General features: G+C 44.0%; 1 long non-coding RNA gene across 1 annotated transcript in view; it reads left to right on the top strand.

Moving 5' to 3' along the window:
* The first annotated feature begins 200 nt into the window (after nt 1-200).
* The window catches only part of LOC144219850 (uncharacterized), a 35,163-nt gene continuing 18,657 nt past the window's right edge, over nt 201-16,706 (top strand). The window contains exon 1 of the long non-coding RNA XR_013331529.1: nt 201-281. This is a non-coding gene — a long non-coding RNA (uncharacterized LOC144219850). The remainder of the gene's footprint in view (nt 282-16,706) is intronic.

The following is a 16,706-nucleotide window of genomic DNA, read 5'->3' as shown; positions in this document are numbered from 1 at the left end:
TCAGAACGTGAAGGGCCGCAGGCTGTCCTATCCCCGTGCAGAAGCGAGGAGACTCGAAAATGTCCAATCAGGTTCTAGGAGATTATCTTCGGAACACCATCCAATCAGGTTACAACGAGTAAAAGCTCGTCCAATGAGGGCCCGGGGCCTGTACACCATCCAATCAGGCGCGAGCAGGAGCCCGGTGGGCGTGGCTCTGAGCGGGACAGCTGGCGCTCTCGGGTCCTGCGCAGCCCCAGGTGCGGGTGGGGCGGCGGAGCAGGACGCCCCGGAGCGAGATGGTGAGTGCNATGAAGGACAGAGGGAAACAAATGGTTAACGAATAGGGATCAGAGTCTAGCAGGATGTGAGTCTCCATCCACTTACAAACCTCTTAGGAAATTACAGGGAAACAAATCTGCAGAAACCTATGGAGTCAATTTCCTGGAGCCCCAATGTCACCCTCCTCTCCATAGGATGGAAAATCCCATGCGATCCATCCCTCCTCACAACCCAGTGCAGCTCTTTCTGCCCAGGGTCCTGGCCCCGTGCTGTAGAAAACTTTTTTTGCAGGAAAGATGTCTCAGGAATTTTTTCATGGCTGCCAGGTGCCGACCCCCTCCCCGCACCCCCACTCCGAAACCACATCAGCTCCCTGGTGAGGCAGAAACTCCTCCACACGGAGCAGTCGCAGGAAGAAAACTTTATTAGCAGCTGATACGGATCCAGGGGATCACAGATCCCGGAGTCCCCGGAGGGAGGGTGGATGGGCTCCTCTGGCTTGGGGCTGGGATGCATATTTAGGTGGGGAAGCCTTGTCCTGTGTGGGGCAGGCAGGAGGGGGTGGGTCTTAATGCTGCAGGCCTGTCCCCAGGGTGTGTGTCATGTAAAGGAGGCTGTGCTCCCTCATGGAGACTTTACAGTGACAANTGTCTTCCGCCGGCCTCACGTTCAGCAGGTGTAAACGCCTGAGTTTCTGCCTCCTTCCTTCCCCTTCAGCGCAGAGGGACTGTGTCAGGTAGTGACACAGGTAGCTCCCTGGGCTCCTCTTAATTTTAAGAGAATCATGATTATCAGCGTCTTCCTTCGGAGCTCACTCTTTTTCCCTCTACATAAGGAAACCCTGTACTAGGAAGTCACAGATCGCTTGTGTTTACGTCCTTCTGAAAGTGTCCCAGTTGTAAAATCTGCATTAAATGGTTTTTCTATGGAAGTTGGAGTGAAGGCCATTCATTATCCCCAAAGATAACCTTTGGCGTGACCTTCTGTGTTCAGGCGTCCGGCCTGCCCACCACCGCCCCTGCCCGGGCTGGCAGAGCTTAACCACCATTAACACATAGCACTGGCCCAGTTCCGTGGTTACTTAAATGCCTTGATGTATTTTAGGGAAAGTCTCTTCCCTCTTTTTTCTCTAGAAAATTCAGCTATTTATAGACATTTGCCTTCAGTTTCAGGTTTTAAAAGTAGTTTTTCTTTTTTCTTTTTTTAAAATGTTTGTTTATTTTTGATAGAGACAGAGCATGAGTGGAGGAGGGGCAAGGAGAGGGGGAGACACAGAATCTAAAGCCTGTGAGTGGTCCACACAGAGCCTGATGTGGGACTCGAACCCACGACCTGTGAGATCATGACCTGAACCAAAGTAAGACGCTCAACCCACTGAGCCACCCAGGCGCCCCTTGGAGTTGTTTTCCATACACTCAAAACCAGAAAGTCCAACCTGGATTGGATTTAATGGAATTTCATTAAAAGTCTAGAGTCGCTGTTACGGTGGGTGGTTCTGAGATCTTGTGCCTTCCCTTCCCTTTCTGCCTTCCCACTTCGGTGTCATCCAGTAGCATTTTATGATTTTTTCCGTTATGGTCATTTTCTGTTTTTATTAGACCCTGTATTTGCAAAGCCTCCGGTTCTCCTGTGTCTTCCACCTTCACTTCTACACAGAACACTTCAGCGCTGACACTCCCGGTCACTGCATTGGCGGGGACTTGCCCCACCTGACAATTCTGGGCACCGGCTGGGTGTCCTACAGTCTCACTCAGTTCTGACACTTCCTACCTTGAGACAGCGTCCGCCCCACAAGCTAGGGGCTGAGTCCCTAAGACTCCCCCCTCCACATGCCTACTGCGGTTAGTAGAGCCCTGGGTCACCCACAGCTGCCCCCTTGGCTACGGGCCAGACATTCCCATGACCCCATCCTTGGATTTATTTGCTAGAACAGCTTTCACAGAACTCAGGGACCGAACACTTAACATTTTCCAGTTTATGAAAGAATATGATAAAGGATACAGATGAGCAGCCAGAGGGAGGGGTGCATAGGGGAGCACTGGAAGGTCCTGAGCCCGGGAGTTGGGGGCATCGTCTTCCTGGGGTGGATCAGGTCACTCCGGTGGGCGCTTTCTGAACCCCATACTGTTGAGATTCTAGAGGCTTCCTCACCTCGGCATGATCAATGACTATGATTCCAGACCCCCTCCTGAGACTGGAGGATGGGGTGTGGGGGTGACAATTCCACACTTCTAGTCAGGACTTGATCCTTCTTGACTAGCCCCCACCCACGAGCCACCCAGAGTCACGTCATTAGCACAAAAGACGCTCCTAGGGCTCTTAGGATGAATAATTTACAAGGATTTCAAGGATTCAAGGGAAAATTTCAAGAATTTTTAGCTCACAGACATACTTTAGGACTTAAAAAAATATGTAATAAAAGGAAAAGTTGTCATTTCGGGTACCTGGGTGACTCAGATGAGCGTCCAACTCTTGCTTTTGGCTCAGGTCATGATCCCAGGGTCGTGGGATTGAGCCCCACGTCAGGCCCTATGCTGAGCGTGGAGCCTGCTTAAGATTCTCTGTCTCTCTCTGTTTTTGTAGAAAAAAATGTAAAAAGGTGGGGGGCTTGGGTTGCTCAGTTGGTTAAGCATCTGACTCTTGATTTACGCTCAGGTCATGATCTCACGGTTCGTGGGTTTGAGCCCCGTGTGGGCCTCAGCGCTGACAGTGTGGAGCCTTCTTGGGATTCTTTCTCTCCCCCTCTCTCTGCCCCTCCCCTGTTCTTGTGCTCGATCAATCTCTCTCAAAATAAATAAACTAAAAAAAAATTGTAATCGTCTACGTTAGTCTCTAAAAATTTTTATTTATTTTTATATTATTTTGTAACTTCAATCACCCAGTGCTCATTACAAGTGCCCTCCTCAATCCCCATCACCTGTCACACCCATCCTCCACTCACCTGCCCTCTGATACCCATCAGTTCTCTGTAGTTAGGAGTCTGTTTCTTGGTTTGCCTCCCTCCTTTCCCCCCCTCACTTCGTTCATTTGTTTTGTTTCTTCAATTCTACACATGAGTGAATCTATTCATTCATTTTGTATTTGTCTTTCTCTGCCTGACTTATTTCACTTAACATAATACCCTCTAGATCCATCTATGTTGTTGCAAATAGCAAGGTTCCATTCATTTTTATGGCCGAGTAATATTCCCTTGTATTATACGCCATATCTTCCTTATCCAGTTCATCAGTCGATGGACATTTGGGCTGTTTCCAAGTCTTGGCTATTGCAAATAACGCTGCAGTAAACATTGGGGTGCATGTATCTGTTTGAATTCGTATTCTTGTATCTTTTGGGTAAATACCTGGTAGTGCAATTGCTCAGTCATAGGGTAGCTCTATTTTTAACTTTTTGAGGAACCTCCGCACTGTTTCGCAGAGTGGCCGTACCAGTCTGCATTCCCACCAACAGTGCAAGGTTTCCCTTTCTCCCCATCCTCGCCAGCACCTGTTGTTCCCTGTGTTGTTCCTTTTAGCCATTCTGACAGGTGTGAGCTGATAGGTGTGAGCTTGTTTTGATTTGTGTTTCCCTGAAGATGAGGGATACTGAGCATCTCTTTATGAGTCTGTTGGCCATTTGGATGTCTTTGGAGAAACGTCTGTTCGTGTCTTCTGCCCATTTTTGAATTGGATTGTTTTTTGGGTGTTGAGTTTTACAAGTTCTTTATATATTTTGGATACTAACCCTTTATTGGATTTTTCATCTGTAAATATCTTCTCCCATTCCATACGTTGCCTTTTAGTTTTGTTGAGGTGTCTCCTTTGCCATTCAGAAACGTTTTATTTTAACTCTAGTCTCAGTCATTTATTTTTGCTTTTGTTTCCCTTGCCTCAAGAGACATATCTATAAAAAAGTGCTGTGGCTGGCATCAGAGAAATTACCGCCTGTGCTCTTTTCTAGGATTTTTACGGTTTCAGGTCTCACATTTACATCTTTAATCCATTTTGAATTTATTGTTCTGTATGGTGTAATAAAGTGGTCCAGTTTAATTCTTTTGCTTGTGCTGTCCAGTTTTCCCAGTACTATTTGTTGAAGAGACTGTTCCCCCCACCCCATGGGATATTCTTTCCTGCTTTGTTGAAGATTAATTGACCATATACTTGTGGTTTTATTTCTGGGCTTTCTATTGTGTTCCATTGGTATATGTGTCTGTTTTTGTGCGAGGATCATTCTGTTTTGATTGCTACAGCTTTGTAACATAATTTGAAGTCCACAATTGTGATGCCTCCATCTTTGTTTTTCTTTTTCTTTTCCTTTTTTTAAAATGTTTGTTAGAGAGGGAGAGAGAGAGAGAGGGAGCAAGAGCGCGTGAGCGCACGCATGAGAGTGGAGGAGGGGCAGAGAGAGAGGAAGACGAAGCAGGCTCCAGGCTCTGAGCTGTCAGCACAGAGCCCGACTTGGGGGTTGAACTCATGGACTGTAAAATCGTGACCTGATCGGAAGTCAGAAGCTTAACCAACTGAGCCACTCAGGAGCCCCTGCTTTTCTTTTTTAAGATTGCTTTGGCTGTTTCGGGGTCTTTTGTGGTTCCACAGAAATTTTAGGTGGTTTTCCTAGTTCTGTGAAAAATGCTGTTGGGATTTTGATAGGGATTGCATTGAATGTGTAGATTGCCTTGCGTAGTACAGACATTTTAACAATGTTCTTCCAGTTCAGGAATGTGGAATGTCTTTCCATTTCTTTGCATTGTCTTCAATTTCTTTCATTAGTGTTTTTTTTATTTTTTTCATATTTTTAAAATTTATTTTTGAGAGATAGAGAGAGAGACAGAGCACAAATGGGGGAGGGACAGAGGGAGAATGAGACACAGAATTCAAAGCAGACTCCAGGCTCCGAGCTGTCAGCACAGAGCCCACTCAGGGCTCAGACTCACAAACTAGGAGACCATGACCTGAGCCAAAGTTGGATGCTTAACCGACCGAGTCCCCCAGGCGCCTCTCATTAGTGGTTTATAGGTTTCAGAGTGCAGGCCTTTCACCTCTTTGGTTAGGTTTATTCCTTCGTATCTTACGGTTGGTTATCGGTACTTGTAAATGGGATCGTTTCCTTAATTTTTCTTTAGGAATACAACAGATTTCTGTAGATTGATTTGTATCCCGCCACTTTACTGCAATTGCTTATCAGTTCTAACAGATTTTGGGTGGAGTTTTCAGGTTTCCTATATATAGGATCTCGACATCTGCAAATAATGAAAGTCTTACTTCTTCCTTACTGATTTGGATGCCTTTTATTTCTTTTCGTTGTCTGATGACTGTGGCTGGCACTTCCAGTACTATGTTGAATAAAAGTGTTATGAATGGACATTCTTATTGTGTTCCTGACATTAGGGGAAAGGCTCTCATTTCTCTCCAGTGGGGAGGAAGCTGTGGGTTGTTCATAGACAGCCTTCATCACATAGAGGTACAGTCTCTCTAAACCTACTTTGTTGAGGGCTTGATCATGAATGGTGGTTGTACATTGGTAAATGCATTTTCTGCATCCATTGAAATGATCTTATAGTTCTTACCCTTTGTCTTATTCACATTGATTGATTTGTGAATATTGAACTACCCTTCCAAACCTTGAATGAATCCCACTCCATCATGGTGATGATCGTTTTAATGTATCGTTGGATTTGCTAGTTTGCTAGTAGCATCTATGTTCATCAGAGATATTGGCCTATAGTCCTATAGTTCTCTTTTTTTTTGTGGTGTCTCTATCTGGTTTTAATATCAGGGTGATGGCGGGGCTCCTAGGATGAAGTTTCCTCTTCTACTTTTTGAAATAGTTTGAGAAGAATAGGTGTTAACTCTTCCTTAAGTGGTGGGTAGAATTTGCCTCTGAAGCCACCTGGTGCTGGGCTTTTGTTTGTTGGGAGTCTTTTTGATTACTAATTCAATATCCTTGCTGGCTATTGGTCTATTCAAGTTCTCTATTTTTTTCCAGGTTGTCCAATTTGTTGGCATATAATTTGTCATGATATTCTCTTATAATTGCTTATATCTCTGTGGTATTTGTTATTTTTCCTCTCTCACCTGTGATTTTATTTATGGGAGTCCTTTCTCTTTTTTTCTTGAATAGAAGTTGGCTAGAAGTTTATCAATTTTATTGACATTTTCAAAGAACCACCTCCTGGTTTCATTGATCTGTTGTTTTTTAAGTTTGTATGTCATTTATTTTGCTGTAATCTTTTTATTCCCTTCTTTCTGCTGGTTTTAAGTTTTGTTTGTTGTTTTTTTTTCTACCTACTATCGTTGTAAAGTTAGATTGTTTTCTCTGAGATTTTTAAAAATTTTTATTTTTATTTTATTTTTTTGCTTCTCTAGGTAGAGTGTATTGCTATAAACTTCTCCCTTAGAACCATTTTTCTGTGTCCCAAAGGTTTTGAACCATTGCTTTTATTTTCATTTGTTTCCTTGGACTTTGTTTCTTCTTTTATTTCCTATTTGACCCACTCATTATTTAGCATCAGGTTATTTAACCTCCATGTATTTGTGGTCTTTCTAGATTTTTTTCTTGTGGTTGACCTCTAGTTTCATAGCACTGGTCAGAAAAGATGCATGGTATGGCTTCAGTCTTCTTGAATTTGTTGAGACCTGATCTGTGGGCTAATGTGTGATCCCTTGTGGAGAGTGTTCAGTGCACACTTGAAAATAATGTATATTCTGTTTTGGATGGGATGTTCTTAGCATATCTGTTAAATCCATCTGTTTCAATATGTCATTCAAAGCCATTGTTTCCTTCTTGATTTTCTGTTTCGATGATCTGTCCACTGATGTAAGTGGGGTGTTGAAGTCCCCTACTAGTATATTATTTTTGGTTAGTTCCTTTATGCTTGTTATTAACTGTTACATGTATTTGGCTACTCGCATGTCACCTTCATAAATATTTACAGTTGTATCTTCTTGTTGGATTGTCCCCTTTACTATTATATGGTGTCCTTTTGATCTCTTGTTACAGTCTGTGTATTAAAGTTTATTTTGTCCCATATAAGTATTGATGCTCTTTCTTTTGATACCTACTTGCATGAGAAATGTTTCTCCATCCCCTCTGTTTCAATCTGCAGGTGTCTTTAGGTCTAAAGTGAGTCTTGGGGTGCCCTGGTGGCTCAGTCAGTTAAGCATCAGACCAGCTCAGGTCATGATCTCACAGTTTGTGAGTTCGAGCCCCGCGTTGGGCTCTGTGCTGACAGCTCAGAGCCTGGACCCTGTTTCGGATTCTGTGTCTCCTCTCTCTGACCCTCTCCTGCTCGCGCTGTCTCTCTCTCTCTCTCTCTCAGAAATAAATAAAACATTAAAAAATAAAATAAATAAAGTGAGTCTCTTGTAGGCAGCATAAATGGGTCTTGGTTTTATCCATCCTGTCCCCCTGTATCTTTTGATTATTTAGTCCTTTGACATTCAAAGTAATTATTGATAAGTACTTGTTGTGATTTTTATTACTTGTTTTGAGGCTGTTTCAGATTTTCTCTGATCGTTTCTTTCTCTCTTATGGTTTGGTTTGCTGGTTTTCTTTAGTGATATGTTTGGATTTCTTCCTATTTATTCATTGCATATTCATTAGTGGATCTTGATTTGTGGCTACCATCGTAGTTTACGTTTGGACCCATTCTTTACTCCTCTCCTATTCGTTTTTACTGCTTTTGTGTTTCCTACCTTCATACAGTCATCTTTGGTCTTTTCTTTTCCTCTCCAAGTGTCGTCTTTTCCTGCAGGGCAGCTTCCTGTTCATGACCTCCTCTGGAAACCATTTCTCTCTCCTATTCTGAATGATAGTCTTGCTGGATGGAATGTTCTTGCCTGCAGGCTTTCCCACTCAGCACTGTAGGAGTCACATCTTTCCTTTCTGGGTTGGAAAGTTTGTGCTGAACAATCTGCTGATAACCTTACGGGTTTCCTGTCTCCTTTTGTCTTGCTGCTTTTACTATTTTTCTGTATCACTATATTTTTCCATTTTAATTATAATATGTCTTGGTGTGGATCTGATTTTGTTGATTTTGTTGGGGATTCTTGTGCCTCCTGGATCTGGATCTCTGTTTCCTTCCTCAGATTAGGGAGGTTTTCAGCTGTTATTTTTTCAAATAAGTTCTCTGCCCCGCCCCCCATCTCTTTTTCTGAGAATCCTATAATATGAATGTTATCACCTGTGATGCAGTCACTGAGTTCCCGAAGTCTGTTCTCATTTTGCATAATTCTTTCTTCTCTTGTTCAGCTCGGTCCCTTGAGATTGCTCTGTCTTCTAGGTCAGTAATTCATTCCTCTGCTTCTTCCAGCCTTTTCTTGTTTTAGCTCCTTATTTACTTCCTTGTTTATTTATTAAAGTTTATTTTGAGAGAGAGAGCGCACATGAGCAGGAGAGGGGCAGAGAGAGACAGAGACAGAGGAGCCCAATGCGAGGCTCCATCCCATGAGCTGTGAGATCATGACCTGAGCTGAAATCAAGAGTCAGACACTTAACCGACAAACAGGCGCCCCTCGTTCTGGTTATTGAATGCTTTATCTCTGCTATGTTATTCCTTATCTCTGTGTTAATGATCTCACTGAGATCCTCCACTCTTCTTAAGTCCAGTGAGTATCTTTAGGACGAACACTTTAAATTCTGTCAGGCATGTTACTTAAATCTGTTTTCCTAGATCTCTGGCCGTGGCCTCGTCCTGTTCTTTTTCATTTGAGATTCCCCTGTCTTCTCATTTTGTCCACTTCTCTGTGCCTGTTTCTCTGTGCTAGAAAGTCAGCTACGTGTCCTGTCGTGGAGGGAAAGGCTTGATGTCCTGTAGTGCCCTGCCACCTAGTGTCCCCCGCTCCCTGGGGCCTGGCGCTTCTGCCAGTGTCGCGATCTGTATGCGTGCGCTCTGCTCTTCGGCCCTGACCGTTGTGGCCAGTGGTCTCCGGACTGAATGGGGTTTTAAGTGGATGTGCTCCTGTCTGCTTGTGAAACGAGACCCGTCACCCCCGCTGCTGGAAGCGAGGCTCCACAAAGCTCCCGAGTCAGGAGATGAGGCGTGCGCAGGGGTGTGGGGCGCAGGGGTGTGGGCCGCACTTTCGGGGCAGGGACCCCGCTGCGCTAGGACTGAGGGGGGCGTGAGTGGGAGGGCTGTTTCCACCGGAGCACGGGGGTGGGGCTGGTGTCAGCAAGTTGGGCCGGGAGGGTGGCCCTGGGGCCGGTGCTGGGGGTCGGCCAGGGAAGTGGCGCCAGCCTGGAGGTGTCTGTCTGTGAACAGTGCATCCCCGGGGCCGCTCTGAGATGAGCAGCTCCCCTCCCCGCACCGTGTGCCCCCCGGCGCTCACATGGCTGTGTCGGCATTGGATGTCTGCACAGAGCCATCCGAGCCCTCGGGCCGTTAAAGCTCAAGGGTCTTTATTTTACTTTATTTTACTTTCTCGAGGGTCTTTATTAAGGAGGGATGCTGTATTTTGTCAAATGCTTTTTCGGCATCTATCGACAGGATCTTATGGTTTTTATCTTTTCTTTTGTTGATGTGATGTATCACATTGATTTGCGAATACTGAACCAGCCCTGTAACCCAGGAATGAATCCCACTTGATCTTGGTGGATAATTCTTTTTATGTGCTGTTGGATTTGATTTGCAAGTATCTTGTTGAGGATTTTTGCATCTGTATTCATCAAGGATATTGGCCTGTAGTTCTCTTTTTTTTGCTGGGTCTCTGTCTGTCTTGGGAACCAAAGTGATGCTGGCTTCATAAAATGAGTCCAGAAGTTTTTCTTCGATTTCTGTTTTTTGGAATAGCTTGAGAAGAATGGGTATTCGGTTTTAAATGTCTGGTAGAATTCCCCAGGGAAACCATCTGGCCCAGGGCTCTTATTTGTTGGGAGATTTTGGATAACTGACTCGATTTCTTCACTAGTTATGGGTCTGTTCAGAATTTCTATTTCTTCCCATGTGAATTTTGGTAGTGAGTGTGTGTTTAGGAATTTGCCCAAAGAAATACGTTTTTAAAGTATTGATGTACATGCAGCCCCCAGGTCCATATGGGTGAGGCTTAATTTTAGGAGGTGAAAATGTTCCATATTTATTGAGTGCATCCACCATCTGTTAGAGATTAATCTAGCTTAATGGCTAATGAAACTTATTTTTTTTAATTGTTTTTAAAGTTTATTTATTTGAGAGAATGCAAGTGGGGGAGGGGCAGAGAGAGAAAATCCCGTGCAGGCTCTGTACTGTCAGCACAGAGCCCCATGTAGGGCTTGAACTCACGAACCAAGAGATTACATGACCTGAGCGGAAGTTGATGCTTAACTAGCTGAGCCACGCAGGCGCCCCCTGGAGTTGAGGAGTCAGAGCATTTTGGAAAGGGCCTCACGTAAATTATTTCAAATGCACTTTGCTTTTAGTTTGCCCAACGGGGCAGCTCTCATTCTAGTGAGAGCTCCTGGGAGTCGTGTTGATCAGTTCTCTGGTGTCGTCTCCTGGCACGGTTTTGCCGGGTCTTTTTCAGGGTTCCGGTAGCACATTCTGTCTTCCCAGAAGCTTGAGACCTCCAGGCAGAGTGTAATCTCAACTTGATATTTAAGGTTTTCATTACTTTACTAGCTCTTTCTGTCCTGCAGGGAAAGGCCTTAATCCTTAATCCATCCACTAAATATGTCCATGACGCCAAAAAGTATTTGAATCCTCTATTTGAATCGGATTGCTCTTTTCTCCGTAACTTCCTTCATTGCCAGGTGGTCACCGTCCTTAGTTAGTATGAAGCTTCCTTACCTTCCGCGCCCAGGGAGGCCGCTCAGGTCCCAGATGCTTCCTCTGTTGCTTATCATCCATTTTCTGACTATTGTAGGCCGTTAGTAGCCCTGTTTTACAGCCTCTTCTAGCTCCTTCTGGGAGTAGGTGGACTAAAGGAACCAAGTGGTAGAATTAGGGGCCCAGACTCGGTGGCCTGCAGGAGGGCGGCTTCAGCAGGCCCGGGGGTCCCTGAAGGATGGATGGTGTCGGCAAGAGAGAGAGTGAGAGAGCCCCGAGATTCTTTCTGATCACCTGCCAGGCATCTCCGTCCTGTCGGTTTTGGGGTCTTTATTTATAGGTCAAACGATAACATGACATCAGAAGACAGAATTTTTACAGGGGCTAATTATTTGTGAGGAGATGCTTTGATCAGCAGAAGGTGTACCGAAACAGGCTTTACAAAAGTGTTCTTGCAGAACCTTCCCATATTCTTGACATCAGTCCCCCAGATTAAGATACTAACAAACTTATCTCATTTTGTGTGGGTAAGGCCTTTAGATGATTTTTAACCACAAGAGGAAGAATGTATATTAGGCTTGTTCCTAAATTGCTTGAGCGAGCCTTTTCCTTGATGCTGAATGTGCAAGCACATGGGGGCCCTGAATGTGTCCGTCTTGGCACCTGGGTTATGTTTTAGCTGCTCTTATCTGTCCTCATCCCAGCTGCCAGCGTAAGGGGGGTGTTTGTGGAATGTAGGCCTTGAGGGAGGGACTGCTATGCTTCACCAATTAGCACAGATACATGTAGTAATTTATGTTCTGCCCTTATCTGTACCTTAACTTTAAATTAGGTTCTTAGTCTCCAGGCCAGACTTAATTGTAACTCTTGTGTTCTTAATCCCCTTTATGATCTAAGTCTTGCATCTGCAAGGCCCATAGGAAGAGCCTTTTGAGAATCATCCACAGAGCTTTCGTCTAAAATCTCTTTTGTAAAGGCAGGAATATGCTTTTCCTTATGAGGTATCTGTGTTCAGAATATGGGTCTGATATGGAATATTGTGAGGCCTGGTCAATACCAGCAGGCTTATATCCAACATGAGCCACTAGTAGCAGAAGGAGATACCAGTTTCCATTTCTCATGGCAGGAGCTGTGCAAACACTGCCATTTGCTGTGACTGTCATCCAGCGAGGCCGGTGCGGCTCCCAGCAGTGGCCCTTTGTGCAGATGCTTCAGCCCAATTATCTCCCTGTTACCTCTGCATTTCCCTTCGGATGGGGCCCACTGTGATCCACGGCCACTTCTTTGGGCTTCTGTGCACTTCCTTGCCATATGGTTTCTCTGTTCCCACTATTTAGCGTCTTTTTGTCCATATTGCTCCAGGGGCATAAATTGCAGAGAAGGCATGCTGAGAGTCAGGGTAAACGGTTAACACCTTGTCCTGGGTCCCTTCTAATGCTCTGGTTACTGGAATTATTTCTTCCTTTTGGGCTGGGGTGCCGGGGGCCAGTCTTTCAGCCTCTGGAGAGCACTGAAGGATAGTACTCTGTGTCCTGCCCTTCTCAGTCCATTTTCCATAAACCCACCGTCATTTATGAACTGGTTTCTTCTGCATTAGACAGAGGTTCACTCTGGAGACCTCTGCAGCCAGAGGAAATACCGTCTAGTGCTTCACGACCGGGGAGTAGAATGGCAGCTGTATCACGGAGGGTAATCACATGGCATGATGTGACTTTTGGTTTAGAACAGCCACAGGTGTCCCTAGTTTCCAAAAAAATCTCGAAACCTGGTCCAAACACTCATAGGTTGGCTTATGGTTTTTCTGCATCTTTTATCAAGAGGAATGTGATTGCTAACAGTTCTTAGGTGAAGAACCCGGGCCACCATGTCCAATTATTTAGAAAAATTAGCTCCCATTCTTTTTAAGGGCCCCCGCATCTGGGTTAATACCCCTACAGCTTTCCTCATCTGTCCTGTTAAGACAGACCCGATAACTTGCCCAAATCAGTTAGTGCGGTGGCTGGAGCCTTCACAAGCAGGGTATTATGTTGCCTACTTTCAGTTTGCAGGGCTTCAGGGACAAAAGCGGAGGGAGTTTTAGTTCTCATGATTCCATGTCAAGAGAGGGAAAGAAAATTGGAAATCTTAGTTTAGAGAGGCTCAGGTAGGCCAGGAAGCCCGGAGAGTTCAGGATCCAGCACAGTTTTATAGGCAAACAGCAAACATGAAGACAGTCACAACTAGAATCTAAAATCCATAAATATGTGTTACTGAAACATCATTTTCTCCAAAATCACCTTCATGTTTTATCAAACATAGCACAATACTGATTTATTTGTAAAACAAGTCCAGTTTTAACAAACCTGGCCTATTTAAGCTCAGCAATAATAGTAACTGACCATATAGATCTATTTTTAAAATTTTTAAAAATGTTTTTATTTTTACTTATTTTAGAGAAAGAGTGTGAATGGGGGAGGGGCAGAGAAAGAGGGACACACAGAATCGGAAGCAGGCTCCAGGCTCTGAGCTGTCAGCACAGAGCCCGACGTGGGGCTGGAACTCAAGAACCGTGAGGTCATGACCTGAGTGGAAGTTGGACGCTTAACCGACTGAGCCACCAAGGCGCCCCTAGATAATATCTATTTTTTAAAGTAGGCTCCACAGCCAGCATGGAGCCCCATGCAGGGCTTGAACTCATGACCCCAAGATCAAGACCTGAGCTGAGATCAAGAGTCAGATGCTTAACCTACTGAGCAGGTGTCCCTGACTATATAGATTTTAAAACTTGCTTCACTGGAACTTTTTATAAGAAATCTATAGATTGAACTTTTAGTAGTCTCACCTCTGGAGGCCAGAAGCCAGATGAAATACTTGTCATCAGACATGCCTCCAATACCTGTAGATTTGGGTGACTTCATTTCCTCTGGGTCACCAAGATCTCCGGAGGTTTCCTGCACCTGGCAGGAAGTGACATTCTTTTTATTTTATTTTTTTTAACATTTATTTATTTTTGAGAGACAGAGCATGAGCAGGGGAGAGAGGGAGACACCGAACCCCAAGCAGGCTCCAGGCTCCAAGCTGTCAGCACAGAGTCCTACATGGGGCTCGAACCCATGAACTGTGAGATCATGACCTGAGCCAAAGTTGGACACTTAACTGACTGAGCCACTCAGGTACCCCAGGAAGTGACATTCTTTACTCACCTGGGAACTCTTGTCAGCAAGGTATGAGGACACCGTTTCCAAGGGGCTTTATTGATTCCACAGAGTCAACCTTAGTTCCTTAAAGCCGTCTGGACGTGTCTCTCTCACACATGACATTCCAGTCAATGTTTCCAGTGTTGTCCTGTTACAAGGACAACACATTCTCACTGACCTTACGCAAATAATAATTGCTGTGAAAGGAAGAATACTCACTGAGTTTCTGAATTTTGGAGGGTTCAGGTAGGGAGAAAAGTTAAATGTTTCCATCAGTTCACAAAGGAATACTTCATCACCTTTCTGTAAGTCATAGGTATTTCAGGAGAGAACTTTCTCAGTCTGGAAGCACAAGCACTAGAGAACCAGTGATGTCTTACGTAAGAGTTATACAGGGGCGCCTGGGTGGCTCAGTCCGTTGAGTGGCTGACTCTTGATTTAGCCTCAGATCATGATCCCAGGTTTGTGGGATTGAACCCCAAGTCAGGCTCTGTGCTGACTGTGGAGCCTGCATAAGATTCTCTCTCTCCTTCTCTCTCTCTCCCTCTCCTCTCCCACTCCACCCCTCTATCCTGCTCACCTGCTCTCTCTCCCTGAAATAAAAAAAAAATTCTAAATAAGAGTTATAGAAACTGTAATCATCTTCCCTAATTCATTCAGTTCTATGTTATTAATTCTTGTTGTTTTAATGAAGCCTTCCCAGTAGTTCTAGAAATTCTTATCCAGTTCATATAAACTTTTGTGACCTTAAAAGTTATCAGATACCTGTATTTATTTATTTACTTACTTATTTTCATTTTGAGAGGGAGAGAGAGAGGAGGAGAGGCAGAGAGAGAATCCCAAGTAGGCTCCATACCACAAGCANCACGCTGTCTCTCTCTTTCCTAGAAATAAATAAAAATATTTAAAAAAAAGAAGAAGTCCTGGGCACCTGGGTGGTTCAGTCATTAAGCATCTGACTTCAGCTAAGGTCATGATCTCATGACTTTTGAGTTCGAGTCCCATATCGGGTGAGCTTGAGCCGCGCTTTGGGTGAGCCTTGCCTCTCCCTCCCCCCTGCCCCTTCTCTCTCTCTCTCTCTCTTTTTCTATCCCTCTCTCCCTCTCTCTGCCTCTCCTGGGATTCTCTCTTTGTCTGTTTCTCTGTCCCTCACTCACTTGTGCCATCTCTCTTTCTCTCAAAAATAAGTCCTTTTCATGAATCTCTTTGAAGACAAACTCATTTTACAAGAGCATCAGCACAATAACCGTAAATCAGTAACCCCAAAACTCACAAATGGCCATGGTTACAGATCTGATGACAAGGAAATCTGATTATTTCTGTGACACACATTTCAGTAATTAGAATGTCAAGTGATGACCTCATACTAGTACATATTAAATAAACCTTTAGGAATTTATATAACTTCTAAATAGTTTTAGCATTTACCCATAGAATACAGCTTAAAGGTTATCATGATTTGTTTGACATTGCTTCCCAAGTAACTTAACATGCCAAATATACAAGCCTAATTACTCAGAAAGATTTCATTTAGTAGAATTTAAATCTTGGGAAGTTTTGTTAAAAACCTGAGAAAGTTTTTTATTATCATTATTATTTCACCTTTATTTAAGTAATTTCTACACCCCACATGGGGCTCGAACTCACGACCTTGAGATCAAGAGCCACGTGCTCCTCCCACCAAATCCTCCTGGTACCCCTATAATCTCAGGAAGTTTTAAAGCACATGACTAAATAGGAATACAGATCACTGCAAAACTCAGTATCTATATTTAACCAAGATGCCCATAAGAGCTTTTACAGAAGGCTATACAACTGTTGGCAAAACTTAACTCCTTTAATATTGAGAAGTTTTAACTTTATTAAGTAATCAAAGACTTGATAAAGACAAAACACAGCCACTCCGGTTTTCTGGCCAGATAAGGAAAACCCTTTGATTACAGCTTCCTATCCAGAGTAGACCAGTGATCTAAGAAAAATGTGTCCTTTTTCTTAGAAGAGTGGAATTTCAATCTTTAAAAAATTTTTTTAAAACCTTTTTTGAGAGAGAATGTGCATGGATGGGGGAGGGATGGGGGAAGGTGGAGAATGCCAAGCAGGCTCTGTGCAAATTTATCAATTTGCTGACAAGTTGAAACAGATACAATACAAATTTAACTAGCAAATCCAGGTAGAGGAAAAGTTGATTATTTACGATATCTGATATTGATAACTCCAAGAAACATTTCTATTTTAAGTGACTGAAGATTAAAACGTGGACGCAGAGCCTGCTGTGGGGCTCAATCCCGCAAACCATGAGATCATGACCTGAGCTGAAATCAAGAGTCAGATGCTTAACTGACTGAGCCTCCCAGGCGCCCCAGAATTTCAGTCTTACACCAGTGAACTCCCCAAATCCATTCTTTCCCATCTTAGCCCTGACCACACAGAAAATGCTGTTCCAGAGCTTTCCTTCACAAACATTCCACAACTGTCTTTCCATTCATGTTCCATTCTAAGACTTGCTCTCCAAATAACTAGTCTCATTTTAGGATAAACTGATCTCCCCCCCC

Source organism: Crocuta crocuta, unplaced genomic scaffold, assembly GCF_008692635.1.
Source record: "Crocuta crocuta isolate KB4526 unplaced genomic scaffold, BGI_CrCroc_1.0 scaffold110, whole genome shotgun sequence".
NCBI classification, from domain to species: domain Eukaryota; kingdom Metazoa; phylum Chordata; class Mammalia; order Carnivora; family Hyaenidae; genus Crocuta; species Crocuta crocuta.
Note: the sequence above shows the minus strand (reverse complement) of the source record. Positions and strands in the feature narration are given on the sequence as shown.